General features: G+C 39.1%; 2 long non-coding RNA genes across 3 annotated transcripts; one reads left to right on the top strand and one right to left on the bottom strand.

The window, feature by feature from the left end:
• Positions 1–62: 62 nt before the first annotated feature.
• Positions 63–15,987, bottom strand: LOC310829109. Of its 2 annotated transcripts, XR_014557146.1 has the most exons (6): positions 13,308–15,987; positions 11,196–11,289; positions 5,651–8,607; positions 3,101–3,205; positions 1,948–2,196; positions 63–190 (listed from the first exon to the last, which is right to left on the bottom strand). It is a non-coding gene; the product is annotated as an uncharacterized lncRNA (long non-coding RNA). The 2 variants fall into 2 exon arrangements; XR_014557147.1 differs by lacking the exons at positions 11,196–11,289; positions 13,308–15,987 and having other exon boundaries at positions 5,651–10,026.
• LOC310829140 lies at positions 11,313–13,483 on the top strand. Its single transcript, XR_014557186.1, has 2 exons — positions 11,313–11,978; positions 12,565–13,483. It is a non-coding gene; the product is annotated as an uncharacterized lncRNA (long non-coding RNA).

The following is a 15,987-nucleotide window of genomic DNA, read 5'->3' as shown; positions in this document are numbered from 1 at the left end:
GACCAAATAAAACTATTTCAGCAAAAATGTGACTGAAGGAGAACAAAGTGACCAAATGAAACTATTTCATCTATTTTGTGCTCTGTTTCTGGGTTGCAAACTTGTTGTTTGTTATTTTAAGAGGCCATTCAGACCAAATGAGGCAAATGTTCACATTACCTTCTGAACTTCAACTGAAGACAATGAAACTCTGAAATTGAAAGAGAAACATCAACATATAGCTATTCTCTATAGCTATTCTGATTAGACAGCTAATACAGTGGTGCCCCGCAAGCCGAATGCCTCGCAAGATGGAAAACCCGCTAGACGAAAGGGTTTTCCGTCTTGGAGGCGCTTCACAAAACGAATTTCCTATGGGCTTGCTTCGCAAGACGAAAATGTCTTGTGAGTTCCTGCAGGTTTTTTTCCCTCCCCCCCCTTTTCTAAGCCGCTGAGCCGCTAAGCCGCTTATCAGCTGATCCGCTAAGCCGCTTAGCCGCTAATGGGCTTGCTTCGCAAGACGAAAAAACCGCAAGACGAAGAGACTCGCGGAACGGATTCTTTTCGTCTTGCGAGGCACCACTGTATGAACAAAGACTAGAGGATAAGTATTAGAGTAATTTATTTTGACTATGTGATATACAAATTATTTAAGAAGCTAAATAAAAAAGCTATGTTATATTAGTGTGGCCTGAAATCAACAATAGAGAGCAGCTGATAGGGAGAAATATGTAAATGACAGATAAGTTTGTAGTTTCACTTAAGTTGTTGGTATCAATCTAGGAGCATGAGGTATTACAAATGTAAACTGGAATATGAATGAAGAATAGAGAGTATTAGTATTAGAGTGGTTGGGGTTTTTTTTACTAAGTGATATATAAATTATTTAAGAATCTAAATAAAAAAGCTATGTTATATTTGGGAGGCCTGAATCCAACAATAGAGAGTAAGTGATAGATATGTAAATGAGAGATGTGTTTGTAGTTTCACATATGTTCTTGGTGTCAATCTAGGAACATGAGGTATTACAAATGTAAATTGGAATCCCCATGTGTGTCCACAACCTACCTAACCCCTAAAACACACTCCCTTGTGAGATATTTTGCTGGAGTCAACTGGGCACAGCTCTGAGAATTGACCCAAATTACCTTATGCCCAGAAATGACCTCTCACAGACTGGACTGTTCCCCAGAGAGTTGGTTTATCTTTTAACAATAGATTGATTAGCATTGAGTAGAAGATATAGAACCATGGATACATTTAAAATAATATCCTCACACATTCAGACTCATATTAATAAGTTCCTACACTACATAGGGAAGATAAATAGATACAGCATAACTGTGTGTTGTATGATTCCCAAGCAGAGCTGGCCCTCCCATGAGACAAGGTGAGGCAACTACCTCTGACAGCAAGATCTACAAGGGCAGCTGCTTCCAATGTAGATCTTTATTCCCCATTTCTTCCTATTGTAGATATTTACTAACTCCTTCTTCCCTGGAGAGGATGGGAATGCCCTTTTGTGGCTTACATTAGGTGCCAAAAGATCTTGGGCCCGATCTGCTCCCAAGAAGATAGTGAGCAACAATCAAAACACTGACTAAAGCCACTGCTGCAGCTGCATGGGCATAGGTCTATTTGATGGACCCAGGACCAGAAATTCTATGCCTGAAGCTATTATAGTTCTTAATGATATATCTGGGCTTCACACGGACAGGCAACTGAATCCCTACCAAGCCCCTAGGTACGCTATCCAGTGCAGTACAAATGTTGCTCAGAGAGTAGCAGGAAGATGTGTGGAAGGGTGCTGGGCTTACGGTAAGAGTACCAGAAGTGGGTGTGTATAAGTGATATAATGAAGTGGGCTGCTGATGCATAGGTGGCACTAAGATGTGAGTCTTTTGTACATGACAGATTGCAGTCAAGGGAGGGTTTCTTAAAGAGAGTTCTCCTGAATGGATTTCCTACCTTAAGGAAGTTTTGTACATCTTGTTTCCTGGCTAGTCAGCACACCCAACATGACCAGCTATTGTTCTACTCATCCCACATTCAGCTATCTATATTTTACTGAGGAATACTCTCTCCAGAGATTCGGACAAAGTTCTGAAATCTGCATTCAGTGGTGTTTCCATTGCTAATTTATTTCATTATCACCATCACTGCAATTCAGCATTTTCAGTCATTTCATTATTATGGCCCTTGTCACACAGCAACTTCCTAGAGGGGATTGGGGAAAAAATAGGCAAAGGAGGTGATTACCCAGGATACACTGCAGGTTAGGCCAATTTCTTATCCAGTTACAAATACAAAACGTAGGTCAAGCATGACCCCTCATAATAGAGGTGTTAATGAATAGGGGCTGTGTGAAGGAATGAAACTAGGATGCTATGCAATATCAAATGATTCAAAGCCTGCTTCTGCTGTTCCTAAAGTCATGGTCTGTGAAAGGCTCCTAGGGCTGAAGGGTGGGGCAAGGCAGGTGGGGAAAGCCATTGCCTGATAGCTAGCAGAAAGTCTCTCTCCCCTCACCCCTCGTTTCACCTTCCTCTGCTTTTCCTGCACACCATGGGTACCCTCCTATGGGAAGCTGCAGAGGGAGGAGAAGGAAGCGAACATAGGAACATTGGAAGCTAGATTATACTGAACCAATTCACTACTACTACCATATTGTCTACAATAATGGACATCAGCTTTAGAAGGTTTCAGACTGGGGTCTCTTCCAGCGATCCCTGGAGATGTTATGTATTGAGTGTCAGACCCTCTGCGCATGAACCATATGTGGTACCACTGTGTAACAGCTCTTTTTCTCTTCTCCACTCATGGAAGTTTGTCCCATTTATAAATGGATACAATTGGATATCAGCCCTTTTTCATCAGTTTTGCTTTTCTGTTTTGGATTGTAGAGTCACTGCTTTCTCCTTTCTCATTTTACCATGTATAATTTTGGGTTTGTGAGGATTCACAGGAGGTCATATGTTCAATTAAAGAATGATGGACCCAGGTGCATATTTTAAGAAGAGCTGTGACTTTGGCTCCTCACACTATGCTGCTAACCCTGCGCCAATTTGTAAGGCTGGCATCTGATCTGAATGATTTACCTGGCAAACTAGTAAAAACTTACTCTTCCTAATTGAGAATTGCCTAAGGCAACAAATGTTTACTTGACAGTTCTGCTAAGGATGATGCACCATGGAGTCCTTAAAAAGGCAAGAAGAGATTGTCTCCCCTGCAATTATTAAAATTACAATAATTAGGTCACCTTGCCAATGCTCCAGAAGGCAAAATGTGGGGTAGGGGAGAATCAGCAAAAAAGTCTGAAATGTTTATAGTCTCCCAGTGTTCCATAGACAGTTAGAATAATGCAGAAGAGAGAAGCCAGGCTCTGTGATTGTATAGGCAAAATTTCAAATCATTTCATCTTATTTACCATTCAAGGCAGGTCTTTGCAACAGTGTTTAATGATAAGATGCATGCATGTCCCTTTAAGCAGTGAACTGGCAGAGTCTGCTGCCTCCAAATCCATCCTGTTCAAATCAGGCTGATGATAATGATGATATTGTAGAGAGGCCAAGAAGAGTCCATGTGTAGAACCTTGCTGCTGCTGCTTCTCCTGCTCTCCCCCAACATGGTGTGCCAAGTGCATAGTGCTCATTTTACCACAACTAATCCTGTACCTATTCCACATGAGTGGTATGAGCCGGGTGACCCTGTCATTGGTGGCATAGCATCTCATATCCGCTACGTCTTCCCCAATGTTTTATTTAATTTCCACCCCTCTGAAGCCTTGATTAACAACCCACTGTAAGTAAATAGTCCTTAATAGGATTTTATTAATTCTTTACATTTTTATATTTGACTGAAATATACTTTGTTTTGAATGAGTAGTTTTAGAATTGTATTAATAAACCATATTAATTAATTAACTGCATGAATTTGAAAGATTTGGTAGACTGTATGAGAAACAACTGCACATATAAGCCACGTCTAAACTCTCGCTTGGACATTAGGAATCCTTAAGATTTAGTGATCCAATTCTGCAAAGAGAAAATTGAGTAAGAGAAGGAGAAGGGGGGGGGTGGCAAGTTTACTGATGCAACCAAATTTTTCAGGGTGTTTCAAACAGAAATAGATTGTGAAGAGGTCCAAACGGATCTTTTGAAATGGGATATATGGGCAGTAAAATGAAAAATGCAATCCAATGTGTGAAGTGATGTACCTTTGGGCAAAAAAGCCTTAATTTCACTTACAAATCTATGGCATTTCAACTGCTGATTGACCACAAATGAGATACTGGGACAGTAATGAATAGCTCATTGAAAATGCTGACCTGGTGTATAGAAATTGTGGAAATGACAAATTCCATGCTAGGAATCTTCACTTAAGCCTAAAGGAACTAAAAACAAAACTACCCAAATCATAATGCTATTATACCAATTATGGAATATTGCATACAGTTCTGCTCACCATATCTAAAAAGATTTATTGTACATCTTGAAATGGTTCAGAAAAAGCAGGAAGAAAGTGATCAGATCAACTCGCCTATGAGAAAAGGTTACAACATTTGGGGCTTTTTAGTTCAGAGAAAGGTGAGCAAGAGGTGACATTATATAGGTGCACCAGATTATGAATGGTGTGGTGAATTTTTTTTTCTCCTCTCTCATAATTCTTGAACATGGGAAAATCCCATGAAGCTAAATGTGGAAAAAACAAGCAAAAGAACCTACTTATGCACACATTGAATAGTTAAACTGTGGAATTTGCTCCCCCAAGAGGTAATGGAGAATGCCCTGAATTTGCATAAGGACTGGCTGCTAAAATACAACAAAATGAACCTATAAATTTCACTAGGCAAAACTATTATTTCATGTCATGTATCATTATTAATTGATTGCTTCCCCCCTGTTCAGAAAGGTCTTTGCAGCAAACATAATGTTGGTCTTAGTTACTCAGTTATTCATAAACGAAATGGGTTTATAAAAGAAGAATAAGATAAAATTATGTGATTTCCAGTCTCCCATATAAACTTTGACTAGTGAACGTTTTGGTGTTCAAATTATTTTCTACTTACTCTTGCACAATTGCCATTTGTTCTTCTATTAACATTCTTTCAAGCACTCAGTGACTCAATCCCTTCCACATTTCTCTGATGAAAATAGGGACGTCCTATTCAATAATAATAATAAGAATAATTTTACCATATATTCCCCACCCAACCCATTGGGTTGCCACTCTGGGCGGTCTCCAACATATAAAAAAATAATATTACATTAAACATTTATAAACTTCCCTATACAGGGCTGCCTTCTGATGACTTGGGGGTCAGATAACTCCATACCCACCCCACAACATTTCTTCAAGGAAAGTAGGGACATCTGAAGGAAAACTGAGATGTTCCGGGATCCAATCATAAACCAGAATGGCTTCTCTTAATCAGGAATAGGGACACTTGGAGAGTGTGGAGGTGCCTCTTCAGTATTTGCTGAAAGCTACATAGTGAAGTTGCCAGATGCACTTCTTGTGGGAATTAGACTCCAGCTCCCATTTCCAGAGGGTGCAGAAGTCAGCCTTGGGTCGTTTGATCCTTTAATTAGTTCTCCTTTTTCTCCTATAAAAACTATATAAAACTCTCTCTTTTAAATTTTAAAGAGCCAATAACCTTTACTTAGTGTACTTGCAGTTGCAGATTAAATACAGTGCCATAACTGTCATAACTGCCACAAAGTATATGACATCACAGAGTTCTACAGCTCTTAAAATTAACCCTTTACATATGCGTTTTGGATGCCAACATCCCACACGTCTGAGCGGAAGGTGGAGCATAAAGTGCACTAGATATCATTTGACTTGCTCTGCTGTGATATGAAACACTGTCAGACTCTGATATTGTCCCCAAAGTGCCACCCTAAAATGTTACGGCAGGCTGCTGTCAGAGAAATGCTAACTTGGCCAGATGACAGATACCCATTCACTACGCTTAAAAACTCTGCCATATTGCTTTTTGTCAGCGCAATAGTGGCTGTAAGAGTAAGCACTCTTCGCCTCTGCCATTGCCATGTGTTTGGTGTGCTAATGTTCCCTGACATGTGTTTGATCTGTTTGATATGGAAACTTACATCACCTGCGTTCTAGTCCTCTGCCCTCCTATTTCATTGCCCACATGTCATTTATCATGGCAGACTAGCACTAGGGAGATACAGTTTCAAATCTCCATTCTCTGGGTCATCTACAACCTAGGGGGTTTTGTGAGGATTCATAGCAAGTGAATGCCAGCCTGTGTTTCCTTCATGAAGTGTGGTAAGAATATTTATTAAAATAAAATGGCAGTGTCCAAAGCTTATTGGAAAGAAGCAGAGGTAAGTTTAATGACGAATGTATTCAAAGCGCTTTGTAAACATGGGATCAGAGCCTTTGACAACCATCATTGCTAGTTCACAAGTAGGCATACTTGGTAGAAATACAATATGTGTAACTCCCCATTGCTGTATCTTTATTCTCTCAAAAAACTTATACTTCGCATTGGAAATGGTAGCTGTCAGCAGCTTTATTGTCATTTTTATTTCCAGAGAAAGCTACTACCAAAGGGATATAGCAATAATTTCAAAAACTGTAGCATAGCGATATGGCACAGCACATGTTTCTAGATGAAACTGTATAGAGAGAAGGAACAACATGGTCAGAAATACAGAAGACGAACTGAAAGTCGAAAAAAATTCTAACCCATTCTGTATAGATTTCTTCACAATCTATGTGTTTGAGAAAAGAAAAAAAAAAGATTTGTACTAAAGAGCAATCCAAACATTCCAAAGGAACAAAACAAGGAACAAAACAGCACCCATCTTTCCAATAAAGCTTACTTCATTATTAACTTTACTACCTTTGAATATAGCCCTTATATATCCTAACAGTCTGAAAGCTGTACCTCTCAAATCTAGATTATGTGCCCTATTTTATTTTCCCATGGAATAATGCCACTTTATTCACAGCGTGTTATCAAAATTCTACCAGCACATCCTTGCCCTGGTGTTTGTGATTGATGAGATCAATGAGAATCCCAAGGTCTTGCCCAATGTCACTCTTGGGTTCCACATCTATGACAGCTACTGTAACTCTAAGATGACCTACCGCACCACTCTGGATCTGCTGTTTAACTCACATAACTTTGTCCCCAACTACAAATGTGGCTACCAGGAAAATATAATAGGAGTCATTGGGGGACTGAGCTCTGAGGTCACCTTGTGCATGGCAGACATCTTGGGTCTTTACAAAATTCCACAGGTAGGAACATTCTGTATAAGAGAAAATTGAGATTTTGCACCGTAATTCACTCTTCAGCTCTCCTTTCAGTAGGAGTCTATTGATTCATAAATATGGAGTGGCATAACAGGGACAAGTGAAAGGGACTGAAATGTATGGATTTGTTGTTGTTATAGCACTGTTATAGCATGGGGGTCTCAAACAATGTGCATGACAGGAACAAGGTTACTAAGGATGTGTGCTTAATGCAGGTAAGGGAGGATTGGTTAAAAAGTGCCATGTTGGTAAATGGGATATCCAAATAGAATCATATACAGTGGTACCTCGGGTTACAGACGCTTCAGGTTATAGATGCTTCAGGTTACAGCTCTGTAACCCCCAAATAGTACCTCGGGTTAAGAACTTTGCTTCAGGATGAGAACAGAAATCGTGCGATGGCAGCACAGTGGCAACAGGAGGCCCCATTAGCTAAAGTGGTACTTCAGGTTAAGAACAGTTTCAGGTTAAGAACAGACCTCCGGAACAAATTAAGTTCTTAACCCGAGGTACCACTGTAATCATATAATACCGCACCAGGACATTTAAGCCCAGGACATGCTAACTAGAATGCTCTCCATAAGAAATGAGAAATTGAGCAAAATTGTGTCTGTATTTTTTTATATAAGGGGAGGTGGATATTTTCCAAAATATCAGTAAATTTGGGATATGTGAGATAAATAGGTTTCCTTTGAATACTTCCATCCCTTTGGAATGGTTCTCTTTTTTCCTTTTTCAGATTTCATATGGTGCATTTGAAACATCCACAAATGATCAAATTAAGTTCCCTTCCTTTTACCACATGGCTCCTAATGAAGATCTTCAGTACAAGGGAATTATCCAGCTGCTTCTGCATTTTGGATGGAAATGGGTTGGGCTCATCACTCCAGCTAATGAAGCTGGAGAACGTTTCTTGAATACCATTGAACCAATGTTTTTCAAAAATGGGATCTGTTCAGCATTCACAGAAAGAGTTAAACAACATGTTCATATCACTAGTAACTCATTTAATATAGTGGGTGACTCAAGGATCTTGTCCCCAGCTTTCATAACAAGCAAAGCAAATGCAGTTGTTGTATATGGAGAAAGTGCATCTATTATATGGTTGTCCACTGCTCTAAATATAATGAAGTTAACTCAGTTGATAATTTCCCAGTCCAAAAAGAACTTACCTGAAGGAAAAGTATGGATAACCACAGCTCAAATTGATTTCATAATATATGTTCTTCAGAACGTTATTGGTGTTAATATTCAAATGTTCCATGGTGCTATCTCTTTTGCAATTCATTCCAAGGAAGTTCGTGACTTCCGAGACTTTCTGCAACATGTAAATCCTTCCTGGGAAGAGGGAGATGGTTTTATCTCAGGTTTCTGGGAACAAACATTTGGTTGTTCACTTATAGACTCTATTAAGTCAACAAAGAAAGCTAAGCCTTGTACCGGAGAGGAAATGCTGGAGAGCCTTCCTGCGCCATTTTTTGAAATGAGCATGACCAGCCACAGCTACAGTATCTATAATGCTGTCTCTGCTTTGGCACATGCCTTACATAGGCACTTGGCTAAATCCAACCACAGAAGTATGGAGGCTGCTAGAAGACGATCTCCTCAGAATATAGCGCCTTGGAAGGTAGTGTTTGCTGTTACAAAGAGTTTGTTTTGCAAAGTGTTCGTGGACTCCCTTGATATTTTATGTGAGTTGGTATTTACTTAGAAAGAAAAGAATGAAAAATATTCAGTTACAGAAATAAAATTTAAGTATAATAGATACAATATCAAAGATGGGAATTAGCATATTTCTAAAAACGATACAGAACCAATACTGGATGAGGGACTTTCATAAGCACCAGACTAGCAGCTACCTGAAGACAGAATAGCTGCTAAATAACAGCAGCTGAGAATGAGTTGGAGGTAGTGTTTTCCAATATGTCAATTGGCTTTTAATTAGACAATTTTTGTAGCTTTGGGGTGCATAGTAAAAATGGGGTGGGTAGTAATAGAAATTCAAACCATGTTTGGTTAGGTGCAGCGTAATTGGTTAAATATATTTGCTAGGAAGGTGTGCCTGTCTTCTTTTTTCTTTTTTCTTTTGCTACCTTCTGATTGTATGCACTGTTCTAGCAAAGTATAGGGATGCCATAAACCAAAAAGAGAAAGAAACTTAAGATCAAGCATATTTTCCACTTGGCCACCTTGTGATGTTAACAAAGAATAGAAAAAATATAGGCAATCCCCTTCCTGCTTTGAATTTCTTAAGAATTTCTTTCTGACTCACCCATACAAACTTTGAAAAACCTTCTCTGTACTGCCAACACCAGCAAAAGCATCAGAAAAATCAACTATTGATTTGCAGAGGAGAAGGGAGGGATTGGTGAAATGAGGCAGCAGAGTCGTTTGGCATTGCACAAAATATAACTAATTATTCAAATGATCAGTATTGAAAAAGTATCTTTAAGGTTCAAATATACCTTTTTTTAAAAATAACATAGGGTAGGAGGCACATCCTAGCATAACAAACTGCAGCTTCTCAATAAATTGGTAGTGGGCTTGAATATTGTCATCCAGAGAGATTGTTCAAAACCTCTTAAAAATTGCAAGAACATATCATCACACAATACTGATTAAAAAGTGAAATGGAAAGGGGGCATAAAAGAAGTCTTTTGACATGACAGCATATAATTTTTCCTCCATGTGTGGTGTGTGTGGTATAAATGCCTTCATTTGCAGAAAACAAGAATGATTCAGCCAATTCTACACTGTCATAAATTATACGTTGAATTAAAACTTTATAAACCTTAGCTATAAAGATCTTGAATGCATCTAGGAAAGCTATTCAACAATTTTAATCAGAATGTTTTAATACTTTACAGACCTTTTGATTCTCTTTCCACCTAGCTCCACTCATTCCTACAGAAGATCTCATTCAACAACTCTGTTGGTGAAGAAATTACATTAAATGAACGTGGAGAATTAGCAGCTGGTTTTGATATTACAAATTTGATCACTTTCCCAAATGGATCCTACATCAGGGTCAAAGTGGGAAGGCTGGATCCTCAGGCCCCTCCAGGGAAAGAGCTCATCATTAATGATGGGCAGATTGAATGGCACAGGGGCTTGACTCAGGTAAGGAAATAACTGCAGAGTCTGTCAAATTCATGGCTATCCCATAAAATGGAATGCAATGAAAACAAGGAGGCATTTTTGTCACTTAGCACTGATTAAATGTGAAGTTTGCTGGGAGAGAAAAGTATTCTTGAAGAAGAGGAAATTCCTATCTAGATGGATACTATTTTAATGGAGAGAATCTCTATTTGAACAAATAGCTTAACTTGTGGGAACATGCTTGCAGGTTAGTTTAAAAGAGCCTACTTGTTGCCCAGCTGAGGTTGATTGCACTTTGCTTTGAATTAGATATTATATTGAATAATATAGGGATATTGTCTTTCTATTTATTGTATATTGGTAAGCCAACAAGCAGTAAGCAATATACTTTAAGGAATCCTGTAAGGTCTAACACTAAACAAACATATGAACCACAATACGAAAAAGAGCAACATGCTCAGAAGACATCTCACATTGAGAAGGACCAATGGCTATCAGATACTGTTGTCAGACATTCTTTTATGTGAAGTCCCAGAGGGAGATCTCCAGTTTGTGGAATTTGATAGAATCCTATTATTGTTGCAGCATTGCCTGAGCTTAAAATGAACATTATAATATCCTGGATTTTGTATGATGCTAGGCATAGCTGCACCTAGTGCATAAACCTAAGCTGGGCATAAAGAGCCAACCACAAAAGCCACTTGAGACCCTAGTGATGAGTTGGAATCTCAAAGTAGTTCCAACCTATAAACTTCTTCCTTCAGATTTAGTGCCATCCCTCCCAGAAGAGATCCTTCACATAATTCTGAGACACAGAAAACACTCACCCAAAGAACTTTGGACTTATAAGGATTCAGCCACCATCCTGTCCAACACAACCTTCAGACAGTAGTTCAACACCTTCACTGGTTCTCCTAATTCCTACGGAAAGCCAAGACAGAGATGCAGGTCATCAGTATACTTGTGACACTGTCCTCCAGATTCCTAGAAGATAGCTGCTATTCCATATAAATGTTGAATCATAAAGATGACTGAACCTGAAACCTTGTGGGCCAGCACAGCCCCAAAGACATGGAACTGAGCAATACCCTCCTAGTATTACTTTCTAGTAACAACCCTGCAGGTAGGAGCAGAACCCTTATACTATAGTACCTCCAATTCCCAAAGCCTTGATTTGCATCTTAAGGACACCAAGTGACATTCTTGAAGGAAACAGCTGCAGTTCCATCAACTGGCATACCCAGTTTATTGAATTCTAATAAAGTTGTATGTATAGCTATGCCAACTATGTTTACCCGAATCTTATTGAACTCGTATGGTGCTTAACAACAGCTTTTTATCCCATTCTATGTGTCACCTGTGCACATACGGATCATATGTTTCATGTTATCGGTCCTCCTTTTGCTGATAGACCCCCTGGTGTTAGCTTAAGTCCCCCCAGACATTTTCTTTAAAAATAAATTATTCTTATATTTTTGGATAGGTGCCACCCCTGTCAGTATGTAATGACAACTGCCATCCTGGTTACGGGAAGAAAAAAAAGGAGACAAGTAAATTTTGTTGCTATGATTGTGATCCGTGTCCCAGCGGAACATACTCAAGTGAAAAGGGTGAGAAATGTCATGCTAAAACCAAACTACACCATTTATTTAGCCAACTCTTAAGTCCTTAAATTTTTGTTGTCACTAAAAGTATGGAGGCGAAAGGATTAAAATTTTGATGTCTGTATTGTTCCCATTGTTTGCAATGTAATATTTAAAACATCCTGAAGACATCGTTTTTATAAAGGAATGTAATGCATTTTACATACAAATTCAACTAGATTATGATGGAATAGGAGTGGTGGTCACTTCTCTAAGAAGATGGCAGTTTGGAGATAGAGTGAATCTCTCATTCAGTGGACCTCTCTTGGCTCACAAGATTTCAGCTGTAATGTTGCTCTATTTTCACTACAGAGCACCTTGTGATTCTAAGAAAGAGGAGGAGGGCCACTAACACATAGGGATGTCCTCTATGTAGAAATTCCAGATTTGATGCCTGAGATTTATTTCTGATATATCTCAGGCAAATGTCTTTGGGCTAGAAGCTTTGAAAGCTACACCGGTAAAGAACATTAGCTAGGTGAACTCCTGATGACAAAAATTCTTAAGAATTTTCTTCATAGTTTCAAATTCTCCTAATCATTTGTCTTTTCAGACATGGAAACATGTATCAGTTGCCCAGCAAATAAGTATCCAAACAAAGACCAGGATAATTGCATTCCTAAAATACCAAACTTTCTGGGCTTTGATGAAACTTTGGCCATCATTTCAACTTTCTCGGCACTACTGTTGTCTCTGATCACAGCTCTAGTGTTGGGCATCTTCATTAAACACCGGGACACAGCCATCGTCAAAGCCAACAACAGAAGCCTGACTTACATTCTCCTTGTGTCCCTCCTCTTGTGTTTCCTCTGCTCCTTGATGTTCATTGGAACACCTAAGGAGGCAACCTGCCCACTCCGACAAACAGGTTTTGGCATTGTGTTCTCTGTGGCCCTCTCCAGTATCTTGGCAAAAACCATATCAGTGGTTTTGGCATTCATGGCTACCAAGCCAGGATCCACAATCAGGAAGTGGGTAGGCAAAAAACTGGCTTATTCCATTGTCCTCTCCTGCTCTAAAATTCAAGTAGGGCTTTGTGGTCTTTGGCTGATAACTTTTCCCCCTTTCCCAGATTTGGACATGCAATCAATGAGTGAAGAAATTATATTCTTATGTAATGAAGGGTCAGTCCTCATGTTCTATTGTGTTTTGGGCTACATGGGCTTTCTGGCCATTTTCAGCTTCACTGTGGCCTTCCTAGCCAGAAAGTTACCTGACAGCTTCAATGAAGCCAAGTTCATCACCTTCAGCATGCTGGTCTTCTGCAGTGTTTGGCTCTCCTTTATTCCAACTTACCTGAGCACCAGAGGAAAATACATGGTGGCTGTGGAGATCTTCTCCATCTTGGCTTCTAGTGCTGGATTACTGGCTTGCATCTTTTTCCCCAAATGCTACATTATTCTTGTGAGGCCTGAGTTGAACACCAGAGAACATCTAATACAAAGAAAGATATAAATAATATTAGAATTTGAGGTCCCATGGTGTTTTTCTTTGTATTCTACTTTGAAACATCAAAAAAATGAGAATAAATGAAACTATTTCAGCAATTTTGTCTTTTTTTCTGGACTGCAAAATGGTTGCATGTTATTTTTGGAGCCCATTCTGACAAATGAGGCAAACATGAGCTTCAACTGAAGAAACTGAAACTCCAAAAGAGAAAGAGAAACATCAACCTTATTCTATAACTATTCTGATTAGATAGCTGATATGAATGAGAAGCAGAGATAATATATGTATTATAGTATATTTTTTGACTAAGTGATATATGAATTAAAAAAACTAAATTTAAAAAGTTACATTATTTTGGAAAGGCCTGAATTCAACAATAGAGAGCAGCTGATAGAGAGAAATATGTAATCAACAGAGATGTTTGTAGTTTCAATTATGTTGTTGGTATCAGTGTATGAACATGAGGTCCTAAAAGTGTAAATTGGAATCCCCATGTATGTGTGCAACCTACCTAACCCCTAAAACAAACTCCCTTGTGAGATCTTTTACTAGAGTCAGCTGGACACAGCTCTGAGAATTGACCCAAATTATCTCATGCCCAGAAATGAGCTCTCACAAATTGGAATGTTCCCCACAGAGTTGGTTTATTACAAAGAATAAATGATCTTTTAATAATAGATTGATTAGTATGGTGCAGAATATATAGAACTATAGGTGCATTTAAAGTAATATCCTCATGCATTCAAACTCATAGTAATAGGTTCCTACACCACAAGGGGAAAATAAAGGGATAGAGGATAACAGCGTGTTGCATGATTCCCAAGCAGGGCTGGCCCTTCCATGAGACAAGGTGAGGCAACCACCTCTGGCAGCAAGATCCACAGGGGCAGCAGATCCCAATGTTGATTTTTATTCCCCACTTGTTCCTGATGGAGACATTCACTCATTCCTTCTTCCCTGGAGAGGATGGAGATGCCATTTTGTGGCTTACTTCAGGCACCAAAATGTCTTGGGCCAGCTCTGCTCCCAAGAAGATTGTGATCGATGCAGAGTTTGCCTATCCAACCACTGACTAAAGCAACTGCTGCAGCTGTGTGGGCATAAGGATGTGCTGGACCCAGGATCCAGGAACAGGAATTCTATGCCTGCAGTTATTGCAGTTCTGAATGATATATCTGGCCTTCACACTGACAGGCAACTTCACTAAAATCTAAATTGACTTTGATTTAACGTCATTGGAGGCTGTGTCATTCAATCCTCCACAAGTAGCATCCAATACAAAGAAAGATATAAACAGAAGACTTTGTGGCTTCAAACATGTTCTTTGTGTTCTACTCCAAAACATCAACATATTTAAATAAATTAGGACAGTGTGGCCAAATGAAATTGAGGCAGTTTTATGATCAGATTGTGAACATTTTATCTATGAAATAAATAATATTTTATTTCCGGGTTGCAAAATGGTTGCCTGTTCTTTTAAGAGGCTGTTCTGACCAAGTGCGACAGAAGTTCAAATGCAGATCCAAAGTTCAAATGAAGAAACTAAAACTTTGAGTTGGAAAAAGAAACCTCAACAGAATGCAATAACTGTTCTTAATAGTCAGCTGATATGAATGAGGAGTAGAGATGATTAAACCTATTATTTATTTTTATGAAGCAATATAGAGCTTGTGGTTGACAGACCATTGTAATCTCTGGACCCAGCAAGTCTCAGAATTTAATTAGGGTTTGGGACGCTAAACTGTGTACTAGACATCTCTAATCCCTTGAATCAGCAAGATAATTCGGACAAGCTAATTTCCCATGAAGTGATAGCCTGGCTGACAAGTCATTGAGAGAACAAAGGATCAAAGGGACCTTGGTATGAAATGGCAAATGGGTGAGGCTTCACTTCCTCAACTGATAAAGATACATACCAATAACATTCCATCTTACAGACCAATGTAATGCAAATTTTCCTCATGCCAAGGAACAGAAAATTACAATTTCCCCCCACATATTATCCAGTTTGCCTCCTCCGTTGCATTCATACAGTTGACCTAGTTACCGGAAACCATTGTTTCTTGGTGAGAACTTGCTGCTCACCAAAATAGAAAGTTATCATGTTGCTTCCACTGAAGATTTGCTGACAAGATACCCACAAAAGCACCCAGAGCAGTATCTAACATCACCTCATTTTCGCTCTTCTCCATTACATGGTTGCATACACACACAAAACAAGCAAGAAAAACCTTGTTCTTCCTAAACTATAATTCCATGAGGTGATAAATATATTTACTTGGCAGCTCTGCTAATGATGATGCAATGTGGAGTCGTAAAAAAAATTGCAAGAAGTGATTGTATCCCCTGTAATTATTCAAATTGCAGTAATTAATTCACCTTGTCAATGCTCCAGAACACAGAATGTGGGGTCAGGGGGAGAATCAACAAGCAAGCCTGAAATGTTTATAATACCCCAGTGTTCCATAGCGAGTTAGGATAATGCAGGAGAGAGAGGCCAGGCACTGTGATTATATCAGCAAAATTC

This window comes from Podarcis gaigeae (genome assembly GCF_964106915.1).
Source record: "Podarcis gaigeae genome assembly, chromosome: 13".
Classification (NCBI taxonomy): Eukaryota; Metazoa; Chordata; class Lepidosauria; order Squamata; family Lacertidae; genus Podarcis; species Podarcis gaigeae.
This window is presented reverse-complemented; position numbering and strand designations above follow the sequence as displayed.